The following is a 13,400-nucleotide window of genomic DNA, read 5'->3' as shown; positions in this document are numbered from 1 at the left end:
CCTTTAGAGTTAAAAATACATTTAAAGTTAATTAAATGTACGCGTTCTAAATGTCACCTTCATTTTCTGCTTTTCTGGATGACAATATACAGGTATCATAGTATCAAATATCCGGCAAAACCTCATAACCTTGAATCATTTTTTATGCTGACATCAGTAAGATATCAATATTCTGTTATCATCACATAGATCTTGCCACATTGTCACTAAACACAAAATCAAGTCAGTTTAAGATTGCTTAACAACTTGACATAGTTTAAGGTAAAGCTGTGATGATTTAGGCCTCCAGTTTGGACAATGGTAATGCTAAATGCTTATGCTAACATAAACATCCATGACTGGTTAGCTACATTAGCCCAGAGCCATTTCTAGCCATTCGTGATATAAGCAGCTGCTTAGATGCACTGTAAGAAAACTGTATTTTTAATTTTTTCATAGTTTCTTTTTGCAGTAAAGAGGTTTGGTGATACAGGGATGTTAGCCCATGCTCGTGGCTTTTATCATTGTTCAGATTTTTGCAGGGAGGGCCCCCTTGTGGGGCTTGAGAGGCATTTAGGGGGCACGCAAGTTGCCATGGCAATACCAGATGAGGATAGAGATAATGAAGCACATGTGTGCCTTGAAATGTAATTAAAAAAAATCTAAAAAGGAAATACATGTACATACCACTGGTGATAAATCTGGTAGTTTACATGAAAGTTATCAAATAACTTGCAAAAGTGATTTAGTTTGGGTTTTAGGATAACTATGTCAAAAGTATTGTCTGAATACATTTTTTAGCACAACTAGCTTTAGGCTTGTTTGTATTGGATTGAATTGTATAACTAGCTCAGGTCACATAGTTTGTAGTTTGAATGTATGAAAATCTTTCTAGTAAAAAATCTAATGGAGTGTTTCACTTCATATTGTTGAGCAGTAAAATATATCTTATTTTTACTGTGACTCAAATAATCATGGCGTTTAAGTCTACATTCCGTAGTGAAATGGTTTAAGCTAATGAACAATAATCTTAGCTAGCTAGTTGTAGCACTGGGAATAATTGTTTTCGTTGTATCTTTGTGCTGCTCGGTTTGTTTTTTCTAATATTATAAGGTACATTTTTGAGGCATTAAGTGAAAGGATTCGGGTTCAGTTCTCTTCCAAACAGATACATTCCTCTACATGTCTATGGTTGAAAGCTATGCTAGGTAAGCTAAGTAAAATTACCTGTGTACACTCTCCATAAGCAGTAGGTTATTTCAGTAATAATTTCTTACTGTTTGTTACAGCTGTGCTAACAGATCTCCATTTTGAACAGTATTTTGAGGATAGCACATTTGGCTAATCTGTAATCCATACTGTTCATTTCTTTCATTGACAACCTGTCTAGCTAGCACTTTTTAAGTACTTAATTTTATGAAACCTAAGCAGATATTTTTACTGATACGACCTATAATTTGTAATTTTTGCATTAATTTGTTATATATATTCAGAGAGGCCCTGCTTTAGCCTCATCGCTCCATTGCTAAAATAGGAATTCTAGGCTGCTTTCGTGATAAGGGGGAGACAATGTTTGGCTGACTGCGCCTTTAAGAAACCTTACACCATTGGAATGAAACCTTAGCCCTGTTTGGGGGCTGTTAGTGTCGCTGGTCATTACACTGTAGGTTTTTGAGTTCATCCTCTCTCTGCTCCTCTCCCTCTGCACTCGCTCCTTTTCGCAGCTTTGCGTGCACTTTAACAATATTGGCTCACTCTTTTTTCTCTCCCTCTCTCCTTCCCTCCCTCCCTCGCTCCTTCTCCAGTTTCACACCCCCCTTCTTCTTCCCCTTCCCCAGTGTGTGTTTTTCTCTCTTGCCTGCTCTGTTTTATGGCTTTCCGCCTGCTACAAGCCTGGCCCGTGTATGAGGGAACAGGGGAGGAGGGGCGAAGGGGAGGAGAGATACAAACGGCCAGATTGATTTACTGAAGACAGCAGCACATGAAAACACACACACACACACACACACACCCATCCTCTGCTCCCTCACTTCCTTTCCTCCTCCACCCTTACTCTCTCTCTCTCTCTCTCTCTCTCTCTCCCCCACCCCCCTCCCTCCTCCTCTGCCTGTCCACACTGTGGTGCTCCAAGAACAGGAAGCTCAATACTAAAAATAGAGAGAGAGATAGAGAGAGAGATTGCTAGAAGAAAGACATTAAGAGAAAGAAACCCTTGGCATGGCTAACAGACAGACGTTGGAAGGAAAAAGAAAGGAGAAGACGATGAAGGAAATCTCAGTATCTCCATGATGGAAGCAAAAGAGAGGCAGAAAACAAGAGAATGTTTCATCTCCCTCTCCCGTCATTTGCACACAGTCTTAGGTACTTAACCTGTAACACTGATACCAATTAGCGTGGCACTAGATGCTAACGCTCCATTAGCACATTGTTGAGAAGACACAAACAGGCCACTCACTGACTCGCCACGACAGAAAACACCCGAACACTCACACTGCCTCAGACTTTATACTGTGGACACACTGGTCTGTGGTGGCATGATGGGCCTGATTACTGATTACTGGATGGTTATGAATGACTTGTGAATCACTGCCAAGGTGGCTGCATAATACCCATAAATATCGGTATATTCTCGTTTATAAATAACAATGATAACCTTAGTGTTACCTTAGTTTGATGTAGTTTTAATGTACAGAGTCCTTATATATTATAACAAGCACAAAACATAGCTGGTAGTATGCTGATCTCTCTGTAGTTAGCAAGTAAACTTGTAGTTCTATCTTAAATGGTAAATGCAAACACATTCTGGCACCAGATTTTTCTACTGCAGTTTTTAAGATGGAACTGGAAGTTGAACAAAAACCTGCCGAATAATTCAGCTTCATATCACAGAAGAGGTAGGAGTTAGTATTCATATATTATTAAGTGCTTCTGAAGACATACGATGCCTGAAATTAGTCTGAAGTCCAGCAGTGCTCATCTGATATCACTGCAGACTGGCATAGCTGCCTAAAGAGCACAGTTAGTAGCCTGGAATTTTAAATTTGTATTCTGATGACGTATCATGTTCTTGAAAGGTTGTTTCATTTGCAGGGGAAGATTTTAAACCCTACACTTTTAAACTAAGTTCTAAGGAGCAAGATGACACTTGAAAACAAGGGTAAGGTTAAAAATAAGGAATGGGATTCACCTGTGGTCTCAGAAGTTCCCAAATTTAGCTTTGCACTGGGGGCTAATGTAGCAAAGTACATAAAGCCATTGTGCAAACTGCACAAATAAACCCCAGTCATTGCATTGACATTGCCTTCAAACACCTGATTTGTGTTCACCTGCTTATGCATTGGTATGACATATTACTTTCAGTAACAAGGACACAGTGTTTGCCCTTGGCTTGCTCATAGAAGGCTTGGACCCGGATCTCTATAAAGCTGCTTTGTGACAACTTTCTGTTGTGAAAAGCACTATATAAATACAATTTGATTGAAGTTGATTGACTGACCTTCATTTAAAGCACCAAAATCTATGTGAGTTCTAGTGCTGGAGGTAGTGGTGTCCAAACCAATTTTATGGGGGCACAGACCAAACCAGTTCAGCCATTCAGTTAGTTCATAAATTGATTCGCCCATCAGAGCTTGATGATGATCCGACGGCGAAGCAGTGTATAAACAGTGAATAAGTAAGTATGAGTTATAATCCAGTTCCCTCAAAGTGCTTAGCATCTACAAACAAGGCAGTTTTTTGAGCGACACAGCTAAATTATGCTAATGTTTATTTTAGATTAGCACTGCTAATTAGTGGACTGTAAACGTCGAATACATGTTGACTGCATTATCTGCATAATCAAAATTAAAGGAAGTAATTATATTAGGTGCCCAGTATAGGAAGAACTATCAAGTGAAAATGTGTTTTTTTTCCCTGTAAAACTCTTTAACCTGGACCCCTGAACCTCTTTGTATTCCAGCTGTTCCTTTTCAGATGTAGGTTAGCCAGAGTGCTTCTCCAGGCTTGTATTTCTTTTGTTCCTAGGGAGCGTAAGTAGAAGATGGTTTGTGTGTATAGGACAATTGAATGCACCGATGGAGAATTTTGACGGTTTAATTTCGAATAGTTTGCGCTAATGACATAACTGCCCTGATATGAATGTGCCTGCTACACCTGTACCAAAATTTTATAGGCTAATTATACATCACTCGTGGTGCTACACAACAAGTCGCCTGTTACTTTCAGCCAGTGAAGCACTTAATTTGATTCATGTGACAGAAATATGTAACTGATTTTTCATTTACAGATTTTAAATGTCCCCTTAGTCCATTAAACTGCATATAATTATATTTATTCAGCAGCTTTGGCTAATAAATGTACTTATACTAATATGTTATTCATTTTCCCCAACACGCCCACAAAGGGTGAGGTTTGGGTATTTAATGCAAATAAAATACCCATTTCATTCATCTTTGGTAACCACTTGATCAGTGTCTTCGTGGATCCAGAGCCTACAGAGAGTCACTTGGCTCTTGGCCTGGAGCACAACCTGGACAGGGCACCAGTCCATCACAGGACATCACACAGTCACTTACACACACCTGAGGATACTTTTACACAACGAACCCACCTACTAACATGTGTTTTTGGACTGTAGGAGGAAATCCACACAGACACTCCAACTCCTTATAGACAGCTGCCCAAGGCAGGGATTTTAACCCAGGACCCTGAGATCCTGAAGCAGTGTGGCAACGACACAACCTGTAAAATCTCAGTTGTTCTGCATTGTTATTAACACTGTTTGGTGTGTGTGTGTGTGTGTGTGTGTGTGTCTCACTCTCTTTTTTGCTCAGTGAGCAGTTCTGAAATTGCTGATGTTGTAGACCAAACATACTTGCGCATACACACACAAACACACACACACACACACACACACACACACACACACACACATTATGCATGCATGTAAGTTTTATAGCCTACATTAAAATTAGGTGGCAGGTTTCCATGTGTATGTGCTTCAATAAAGACACAATTTGTATGAATTATATAAACATCAGAGGGTCACGAGGAGGTCTTAAGGAATGTCTACGAAGAGGGAAGGGATGAAGTACAGTGGAGTGGATGGGGTCAGATGAGGGGTTAAGAGTATCATCCCCAAGAGCTGTGGTTTGACTTGCTATGCCTAGTCATGTAGCTCTTTGTATATAATTACACATGTTTACATTTATGGCATTCGGCAAATGAATTAAGGAGAGGAGGCTTGGGGGCTGTTGAATGAATGAATGCGGAATTAGGAGTCTTGCCCAAGGATGTGCTTTGGTGTTGCTTGGTGTGCCTGCTTGAGTGTGGAGTCAAACCCTGGGGAATTAAGGTTTGCCATGAGGAGGGCAAAGCTACACCAACCACGCTTGGTTGCATATTATGATCATTTCTATTCTTTCTCTCTCTCTTTCTCTCTCACTCAGAGTGAGAGATGCAGTAATTGTGAGTGCTGGCTGGGCTGCTGAGGGCTTTATTGGATTGGAGTAGGATTTCAGGGACTGTGTTTAACATGCACCCATCCTCTCAAGAGCACGCACACACACACACACACACACACACACACACACACACACACAGTGTTTGAACAGCCAGCCATTAAATACCCAAAAGGATGGGGGGGGTAGCGGAGAGGGGTGTGTGTGTGTGTGTGTGTGTATGTATGTGTGTGTGTGTGTGTGTGTGTGTGTGTGTGCACGCGTGTGCTTTAAGCAGCATTTGGAAGGAGGCGGAAGCTCCAGTGCTGCTTCTCTGCACCCCCTCTTTCCTTTTCTCCTCCTCTCTTCTTCCGCTCTCCTCCTCCTCTCTCTGTCACTCTTTTCAACCTCATTAATATCTTATTACATTAGTGTTTGCCAGTGGCCGCTGCGTTAGCCTCAACCATCACACTTCCTGGCCCACACACACACACACACACACACACACATGCATAGAGGGACCCTGTGCTGGATTGAGGGTTATTTTTAAAGCTCTGTATCCCACAGACAGGAATGAGTGGCGAGAGAAATGGAGGAGGGGTGTATGTGGATTGGCTTTTAGAGTAACCACAATATTACTGAACAAACCGGATCTCTATATGAGATCAGCCATTTAGTGCAGCATCCACGCAGGCTCTTATTAGTGTACTTGTGTACTCAGAACCCTGTGTGTGTGTGTGTGTGTGTGTGTGTGTGTGTGTGTGTAGGTATATAGCACTATGAGACATTTATGAGCAAAACTATATCCCCACTATACCATACGTATCATTAGTCAGTGTCTCTTGACCACAGTTAACCAGTTATTATTAATGTTGTGGTTGTGTGTGTGTGTGTGTGTGGTGCTGGTAGAAGCGTATCACACAGCAGTTTTGCTCAGGTTTTTCAATTTATCATATTATTCAGTTGAGAGTGGTCCAGCAAACTGACCAATGACGAAGGGCCAAAGGATGGCTAACCCAGACTGTGACTTTACAGTGGGGTTACAGTCTGTAACAGGAATGTGGAGCTGGAAAGAAGTGGTTTCTGATAAAGTGACTCTTTTATGTGTGTGTGTTTATATGGGTCCTATAGTGCCAAAGGTCAGACAGTGCGTGGCAAGGTAGTCATCCTTTGTACATTCAAGGGCTCAGGATATCATGCACAGAACGCGCACACACACACAGTTGGATTTGCCTTGGACACATGCTTTACTCACGAGTCTTTTTGAGCTCCAGGCGTGTGTGTTGGTGGTCAGCTAATGCCTGTTTCTGAAGCACGTGTGTGTGTTTCTCATTGAGAGAAGGTCTAGTTCTGCCTTTATGCAGCAGGATAGCATGATATGGGCTAGGGGTGCAATGATACACAAAGTTTACTATACAATACATGTTGTTTTTGCCCCACGATGCGACAAAGAACATGATTTTAATTTCCCTTTTATTTTTTGATGTTGAGGACAAACACAACAGTGTATTTGGAAAGGATGGATGAAACCAGAAATTATCATAGAAAAATAAAAACATATAAAAAAAATGGTGACATGGTGCTAACATAAGTTCTATCTAAAAGCAGAGCTGTAATATTCCAGTTTTTCAGCACTGACCTGCTGCTCTCAGCGCCACATCAAAACAACCCCCTGTAGGTGGGATTGTGACTCAATTGGCTGCTGATTGGCTGCATAAAGGCAACGACCAATGAGAAGCGCATACTCTGGAGTATCTGACCCTCGCTCATTCTTAGAGAGAGCTGCGTGTTTCTGTCTTAAACCATCGCCATAACAGTATGACCTCAAAAATACGGAAAATACGGAGATCATTCTCAATGGCCGGAGTGATGTAAAAGTCACATGAAATCCAATCTGGCCGTTCACACAGAGTCACACTGCCACAGATCCGTTTTGGATTGGATCTCAATACCACATATGAAAGTGGCCCAAATCTGATTTTAAAAAGTCAGATTCAATGCGATTTGTGCTGTTCACACAGCCACAAAAACGACAAATTTGTGTCATATATGACAAAACAGATCGGATTTGGGCCACATTTACCTGCTGTGTAAACGTAGCCTATGTGTCCAAATACGGGACTATTCTGTATTTTACAGGACGGTTGGCAACACTAGTTCCAGCAGAGTCTTGATCTCTGCGCTAGCCATTTCACGTCCAGCTAATTGCCCAACCGGCTAACCAAAACAATAGCGTGGTGTTGTTTCCCCATTAGTGCTAAACACTTCTTCTGTGTCGTCATAGTAACACAGCATTCCTATTACACACCGTGCCACTAGATGTTGCATGAAACTACAGCACAACTCCGAAATATGTCCTGCTCTGCAGATGGCTGCAACTCATTAACGCGGGTTGGGCTCAGGACGGTTTCGATTCACAGCTCATACCGTATCGAAAAATGAATATTACTATGTGTATTGTGACACCCCTAATATGGACAAGACTACAATATGTGAGCTCTCAGAAAACTATCAGTGAGAAGATATCAGGGCCTCCTAAGCCTCCATAGGACATCTCTTGATTCTGGGAGATATAAGATATATTCGAAAAAATGTATTTAGTTTAAAAACTGATGAAAACATTTCTACAATCTTTCCAAGTCCAGTGGGAATTGCATCAGAACATTTTGTTACATTTTAGTTGGAAACAAAAGAATAACGTCTTACACTGACCAACAGAAACCTTTCCAGTCAAGAGCTCTCCCATTAGTCCATTATGAGGACACCTTGAAGCAGCTGAATTCATTATATAAGGTGTCTGTACACATTTGGACAGTGTGTATAGTGTTAATCTAAAACATTTGGAGCCTAATAAAACTGAGCTTTGTCTGTGCTTCTGTCTGTTTTAGTCTATTTCAGGGTACTATGTTTCTGGTAAGGGTTCTTAAGAACTCAAGACAGGTTAAGGCAAGTGTGATGGTTTGAGCATGGGGGAAATCCATTCATCCAACTCCATTCATTCATTTTATGTAAGTGCTTCACCTAACCATGGTCGCAGCTCTCTCTCTCTCTCTCTCTCTCTCTCTCTCTCTCTCTCTCTCTCTCTCTCTCTCTCTCTCTCTCTCTCTCTCTGGAGCTTACATGGAATCACTTGGTTTAAGGTAGGAACACACCAGACAGGGTAGAACTGTTAAATATATATTCACTCTAATTAATAATGTAAAATAATATAATTTTTACAGGACTCATGTATGTTTTAATTTCGCCAAAAGATAATAACACTCATTTTCAGGGTACCCTTCTTTTCGTTTGTGTGTTGGGGTTTGGTTGGTGTGGGTTGTACTCATGGATGGAGTGTCACCAGGTTCAAATTTTGAAATCCTGTCTGATTTCTCTCTCTCTCTCTCTTGCTCTCTGATGTGCCAGTGCTCTAAACTGGAGGAACCGTGGTGAGCCTGCTGTCTTACACAGCAAGGGAGAGACATCAGACATAAAACAACAAAATAGGAGGAAGAGTACAAGAGGGAGGAAAGGGAAAGACGAGAAAGAAAGGGAGTAGTAGAGACAGACTGATGAGAGAGAGAGAGAGAGAGAGAGAGAGAGAGAGAGAGAGAGAGAGAGAGAGAAGGTTATTGGAAGAAGTGTCCACTGCACTGAGCCCAGTAGGAGGGGGAGGGGCCTCAGGATCAGGAGGTTGCTATAACAACAGCACCTTGGTGGGTTCTCTCTCTCTCCCTCTCCCTCTTTTGCTCTCCCTGCTCTCCTCCAGGCGCATGAAAGCCTTACGCCTGTCTCAAGCACCTTCTGTCTTTCCCTTCCTCTTCTTTATTTCTCTCTCTCTCTCTCTTTCTCTGTCTCTCTCTCTCTCTGTGTGTCTCTCTCTGCCCCCTCCCCCTCCCTCTCCTCCCTCCTTGTGTGTTCTTCCTCACAGGAGCAGTGCAGAGAGCAGGAGTGTTTGTGTGAGCTACTGAAGGCTTTAATAGGCGGAGAAACAAACTCCAACCTCCCCCCTCCACACATACTGTCTCTCTCATTTACCATCTACCATCTCTCTCTCTCTCTCTCTCTCTTTTTCTCCTACTCTCTCTCTCCCTCCCTCACTGTTTCTCCTCCCCTCTCTCCTATCTTTTCTTGTCCTCTCTTTCTCTCTCTTTCTCTCTCTCTCTCTCACTCACTTTCTCTCTCACACACACACACACACACACACTAACTCCTTTTTCTGCTCTCACCCCTCCCCTCTGTGCTGTGCTCTAGGTTATTTACCTCAGTTAGAGTAATCCACTACGTTGTTCTCTTCACACTGCTGCAGGCAAGCTGCATTTCTGTGCTGACCGTATAGACACAGCGTATGTGTGTGTGTGTGTGTGTGTGTGGTGCCTTTGTAAGGGTGGCTGGCACCACACACTCATAATTAAGCCTGGGTTTTGAGTGAAGTCTTCTCACAGAGCACAGCGTTATTGACATTGATCATGTTGAGCTTCGAGGAGATAAAACAGTGTTTTTTTCTCTCTTAGACAAACACTACCAAGTACCAACAGGAGCAGAACAGGACCCATGCCACCCCCTGCACCCCCCCCAAAATATCTCTCTCTCGCTCTCTCTCTCCCTCTCTTGTTGTTTCTTTTTACTCCGTCCTTGCTTTGTTCCTTCTCTTCTTCTTTGCCTCTTTCTTTGTCTTCTCTCCTTTACTTCTTCTCCTGTTTCTCTTTCACTCTCTTTTCCCATATTTTCTTTAATGTCCTACTTTCTCTCTCTCCATCTTTCTCGCTCTGCTTCTCTCTTTCCCTCTCTCTGCATTTCTCTCTGTGTTTCTGTCTCTCCCATCTGTTTCCACTGTCTCTCTCTCTCTCTCTCTCTCTCTCTCTCTCTCTCTCGTGGGTGTGAGTGTTTGTGACTGACAGACAGCCTAATCGTCTTTATGGCATGATGAGCAGCACGAATATCGACAGGCGTCGTGCCGACGGTTGCCATGACAACCCTCCCCTCCTGGAGCTGAGGCTCGGCAGCAGTGGCGGAAGAGGCGACGTGGTCCGTCCGCGAGACTCGCATCCACACACACACACGCGCGCAAAAACGCACTCACCATCAGATGAGACAGGTAGAACAATCATGGTCCAACACTTAGTATGGAGAAGGATAAAGAGAGAACGTAAGAAACTTGGATTATTTGAAAGAGAGATAGAGTGGAAAGAGAAGTACAAGGTAAAAGAAAATAGAGAAGTGAAGTGGGTGTGTGTGAGACAGAGAAAGAGAGAGAGTAGCTAGAAGTTGATAGAAAGGTTAAGAGAGTGGAGTCTGATAGAAAAGAGCTTGAAAGATGGAGAGGAAGATTAAAAAAGAGAAAAGAGAAATAGGGTGAAAAGGAAAATACCTAGAGAAAGAATAGAGTTAGAGAAGGTTGGAGCTGCAGATGGACAGAGATAGAAAAAGAAAAGAGAGAGAAATTGAAAAAGAAAGAAGCAAAGGACAGAAGAAAGGGAAGAAAAAGACTGGAAGTAACAAGAGAGAGAGAGGCGTATAGAAGTCTTGGTTTTATCGTGCTCATCTGTTTTCCTCCTTTTTCAGTAAACACAAATCTTCTTTGTTTCCCACCATGATCTCACTCTTCATGTAGTTTCAGGGAGAGAGGAGGAGAGAAATAGAGAGAGATTGAGAGAGAGAGAGAGGGAAAGTGGGAGGGGAAGCAGACGTGTTGCCTCAGAGGAAAAGCTGGAGAGAAGATCCATGAATCTCGTTATTTCAGAATCTCATTTGGCATGTTTCAGTGGAGTGGTGCGTGTGGGGTTTCTCTCTCTCACTCTCTCTCTCTCTCTCTCTCTTTCCCTCCCTTCTTCATTCTCTCTCTCAGGGATGAAAGGAGGGTGGGGGGCATATTGAAGTTGAATATGAGCAAAATTTGTCACTGATGTTCTTATGGTTTGTCACCGTTCTGTAATTAACACACACACACACACACACACACACACACACACCCACACACGCATACAAACAGCCTCTGCACATGGTACGGCACAAAGACACACCCAGTAATGAACCATCACACATCTCCGCTTCCCGCACACACACACACACACTTACTTCCTTCACCCCCGTGTAATTAACGCTCTGTTAAATGTGTTCACTGTGAGAATCATTAGCACAAACGGAACAAGGGATGAGGAAGAGGTGAAGAGGGATGAGGGATGCTCTTCACCTCCCTCAATATTCTCATCCTGAGAAGGCATCTGTCGTTTTTTACACATCAATATTTTCTGCCATTTCTTCTTTGCCTCCCTGCCTTGTAAAATCCAGCAGGTGAGGGAACGTCTACAAATAACCAGAACCGCGCAAAACGAACAGGCAGCAGGACCTAAAAACTCAAACGCAAAGCATTGTAATTTCAGTAAAATTACAAATGGAAATGCAAACAATGCGTAAGTAATGAGCTTGGGTGAATGAGAGGGTTGTGTCAGGAAGGGCGTTCAGTGTAAACCTGCCATGTTGAATGTTTGGTTTGTAATGAACCTCCATGATGACCCCTAGCGGGAGCAACAACCAGGTTGCACTTTGATTTACTGTGCTTTCAATTAGGCAAAGCATACGAAATTCATAACACGGTTTGCTTAACATTACATGGACAGCATTGAAACCTAACAATTCCAAGAACCAAGAGGATCCAAGATCCAAGAGGAAAAGACTGAAGAGATGGCAAGGACAATGTAGAGAATATGAGGGAAGCACAGGAAATGAACTACAAGGTCCGCGTGGATGTCATTTATACTGTCAATCAGAATCTTCTCGGATAGGCTCTCACTTGGACAACAATGACCTGTAGTTGCTGGATTAAACATTTCGAATGTTACTGACTTACCATTTTCTTATGGCTTCTGGGTATCTCATTTTGTTTCAAGAGAGTCTGTTTTTGTTGCAGCACTGTTTTGACACTCATCTTCCATGACAGCAAAGGTCTTTAGTCACTATGCATGTCAGTCAAATGACCCCTTCCTGTCAAAGCAGGTAACTAAACCAAGCAAACTCCTTGACAAAATGCAGAAATATGGTTTGCAAGACTAGAAACACCAGCGAATACAGAGGTGCTGCAGGCAGGGTCTGCCTCCTGAACTTCAGTTATCACTTAAGCCTCTTTAAACAATTTAAGTATTAACTTTAAGAACCGGTCCAGGCAGTGTGTGTTTGTGTTGTTGTGTTTTGCGTTTCTGCATTTGTGTATTGCATGTCTGACATGCTGGTGAAGGGTGGCTTAGACCAAAGTTAATGACTGAGACAAATTAAGCAGGGGAACGCACGTGTGATAGGGGCCTGCCCATGTTTGCACAATGGAGCTTTTTCAAACTGCCATTTCATTTTGCAGCTGATTCTCTCTCTCTTTCTCTCACTCTCTCAATCTCCCTAGCTCTCTGCCTCGCATGCTGTCTCTCTCTCACTTTTTCACTGTGCTCTCTGGCTCTCAGGATAATGATTAAGCGCTAACTGGGGTTTGTTATCACCTTGTTGTTCTCTTTGAGTGATCCTCCTTCTGACTAGTGTAAGCACAGGCAGATGTGTGTGTGTGTGTGTGTGTGCATGAGGGATATGTAGTTAGTTTAGTAACAGAGGACTGTGTGCTGCTAAAAGAGTTGTTCCGTTTAGAAAGACCTCCCCATAAAGCTTAGAGCAGTTAACTGCTTTGAATGAGACTGTAATTACCTCTCAAGAGGCTTTTCTTTAAACCCAAGCATCTGCACAGATTATAGAACTCTCAACCACTGGAATTATGGGAATTGTAGGCAGTTTATAAAAGGCAGAGAGTATGCCCTCATTTGACAAACGTCAAAATCAATTAGAAATGAGCAGAAAAAGCCCCATCTGATTTTGGAAGTCTGCTGAATGAGGATCTCTGAGATAGTTTTGCCAAAAATGATATAAACTTTCAGAGAACTGAAGTCAGCTTAGAATTCTATTTGAAAGTCTTTCACTGTAAATTAGCCTCAAAGTTTGTATAAACATAATCCTCACTCTCCATCT

The 13,400-nt window shown here is 42.4% G+C and overlaps 1 protein-coding gene across 1 annotated transcript in view; it reads left to right on the top strand.

Moving 5' to 3' along the window:
- Window positions 1–13,400, top strand: part of maml3 (mastermind-like transcriptional coactivator 3) — a 129,587-nt gene that overhangs the window by 53,327 nt on the left and 62,860 nt on the right. The window lies entirely within an intron of this gene.

This window comes from Hoplias malabaricus, chromosome 8 (assembly GCF_029633855.1).
Source record: "Hoplias malabaricus isolate fHopMal1 chromosome 8, fHopMal1.hap1, whole genome shotgun sequence".
In the NCBI taxonomy this organism is placed as follows: domain Eukaryota; kingdom Metazoa; phylum Chordata; class Actinopteri; order Characiformes; family Erythrinidae; genus Hoplias; species Hoplias malabaricus.
Note: the sequence above shows the minus strand (reverse complement) of the source record. Positions and strands in the feature narration are given on the sequence as shown.